Below are 2,659 nucleotides of genomic sequence, written 5' to 3'. Positions count from 1 at the left end.
CAGAAGCAGAGGAGAGGGTTAAATTATCTCTCAGCCAACAGCTCCTTCTGCTGGGAAGCAAATAATAGTTCCAGAAGTGTTACCTGGATCAGGATTACCTGGATCAGGGTTACCTGGATCGCTTCGGAGCGCCGAGAGGGTGTCTCCCACTGCTTCCCTTTGACGACGGCCCTGCTCTCACCCTCCTCCCTGGGGACACAGGAGGAGGCTGGTGGTGTTCCAAGCGAGGAGAGTGGTGCCAGCCCTCGCCTCCTGGTCCCAAGGAAACCTCCCTGAGGCAGCGAGCAGCTGCCCGAGGCTCCGCAGGGTGGGAGCACTGGCCTCTGCCGCCTCTCAGCTGTGGAGCCACAGGGCACACGCCTGCCCTGACATTGTCCCCGTGGTGCGGTGAGGTAAGGATTGCCTTCCCCTTCCTCCCGCCCAAATATGCCTGGCGCGGTGTTAATATTTAAACAGTCCTGCAGGAGGAAGTAAGGCGCAGCCGGTGACACACACGCAAGAGCAAACTTCATGCTGTCCCAACCCTAAAAGCTTGATGGGCGCTGCTGCTTGATATCTCTGCAGAGGATGGCCACGCCGCCTTGCCAGGATACAGTGGACACAACGGAAGGTGCAGGGTTTATTTTATCCCACTTTATATCTGCACAGGTGACTGCGCTGGTGCCTGGCGCTGAGCTCAACCCACTGCCACTGAGCTGCAGGCAACGTGGCAGAGACCAGAGGTGCCCACTGGTGGCCCCTGTGCCAGCCATGCCCTCACCAGTGGGGCTGTCACCCGCAGCCGGGGATGGCAGGGTACATCGGCAGCCACCAACAGGGCGAGGGGCTGAGACAGGGTCAGGAACCACCCAGAGGTCCAGTCAGGAGCTGAAGGAGATGGGGCCGACAACAGGGCTGGAGACAAGGCCACGACATGGCACCAAGGCACAGGGATGGGGCAGGGATGGACCCTGCTGTGGCATTGCTAGGGCAGGGGCTGATGGCCCCAGGGAGCTGACATGGGGCCCTGGGCCATGGGCAAATGAAGGAGCCCCAGGGAGATGCCAAGATGAGATCAGGGTCCCCAGTGCCCTCAGGGCATTGGGAATATGTGCCCTTACTGTGAAATGCAGCTTTATATGCAGCCGGTGAGAAAACTGAATTGGTTTTCTATCTCTTAATGGAAAACACTGTCCCTAAGTGGTTTTTTTTCCTTTCGTATTTTCACATTCCTTGCCTCTTTTCAGTTTATATTTCAAGGAATTTTTTATGTTACATCAAGAAAATTTTTGTTAAAATACTCCATTTAATTCTGTAATATTTTTCGTTTGTTTGCTCAGTTAAATCACACTTTTTCCTGCCACTTTCACAACTGTGTTTGTTCACCAAAGCTGCCATGCTGCCTCATGAGAGATGCTCTTTCAATAGCCATGGCCTTCGTCTTCCTCGGAAGGTGAACTGCATCCTTCACATTATGCTATTTTTGGTCAGTGAGTCGAACTGATGTGACACATTGGGAGATTTTTATGATTAGTCCATCTGCCAGGAAGCTTAAATTGTAAAGAAAGGACATGCAACTTCCCTGAGCTGTATTTCCTACTAAGCACAGTAACAGTTTTAGCAAGTAGAAATTAATGCCACACTGACTTGAAATGTAAAGGTTCAGTTCATCAAAGGAAAATAAAACATCAGGAAATTTCAATCAATTTCCAAAATTAAATTTCAAAAACTTTGCATTATGAGAAAAAATATCACCAAGAATTGTTAAAAAGAAAAAAAAGCAACAAATCAAACAAAGAAATCTGCATGGGGTTTTTGGCCAGTTATAATTATTTCTCTTTGCTTCCTTAATTTTACAGATACATCTTCTTATTTTTAAGCATAAAATCCTACATTCTTATTTCACCAACAGCCCTACTTTCATAACAGTATATTTGAAATACTCTGTATAGCTATGTCCAAATAAAGAAGAAAAGGAGTAACATCTAATAAGCAGATTCCCTTTCTGGTTGCCCAATTAGAAAAAGTACAGAAGGTTAAAATGGATTGACAGGATTTTCAGCTTGAATTAATAAAGATAACTTTGCAAAAATTCTTTGGAAAGGATAATAGCTGCTTTTAAAACTTTTACAGAACCACCATTTGGCACTACTGAGAAGAAATTGGCTCTGTCATCTTTGTAATTGCTCTTCAGGTAGATTTAAGCTGCTATTAAATCATAGAATCATAGAATAGTTAGGGTTGGAAAGGACCTTAAGATCATCTAGTTCCAACCCCCCTGCCATGAGCAGGGACATCACACACTAAACTATGTCGCCCAAGGCTCTGTCCAGCCTGGCCTTGAACACCTCCAGGGTTGGAGCATTCACAACTTCCTTGGGCAACCTATTCCAGTGCCTCACCACCCTCACTGTGAAGAACTTCTTCCTTATATCTACTTTAAACTTCCCCTGTTTAAGTTTGAACCCATTACCCCTTGTCCTACCACTACAGTCCCTAATGAAGAGTCCCTCCTCAGCATCCTTGTAGGCCCCCTTCAGATACTGGAAGGCTGCTATGAGGTCTCCACGCAGCCTTCTCTTCTCCAGACTGAACAGCCCCAACTTTCTCAGCCTGTCTTCATACAGGAGGTGCTCCAGTCCTCTTATCATCCTCGTGCCCCTCCTCTGGACTTGCTCCA

This window comes from Nestor notabilis, unplaced genomic scaffold (genome assembly GCF_000696875.1).
Source record: "Nestor notabilis isolate BGI_N333 unplaced genomic scaffold, ASM69687v1 scaffold8751, whole genome shotgun sequence".
In the NCBI taxonomy this organism is placed as follows: Eukaryota; Metazoa; Chordata; class Aves; order Psittaciformes; family Psittacidae; genus Nestor; species Nestor notabilis.
This window is presented reverse-complemented; position numbering follows the sequence as displayed.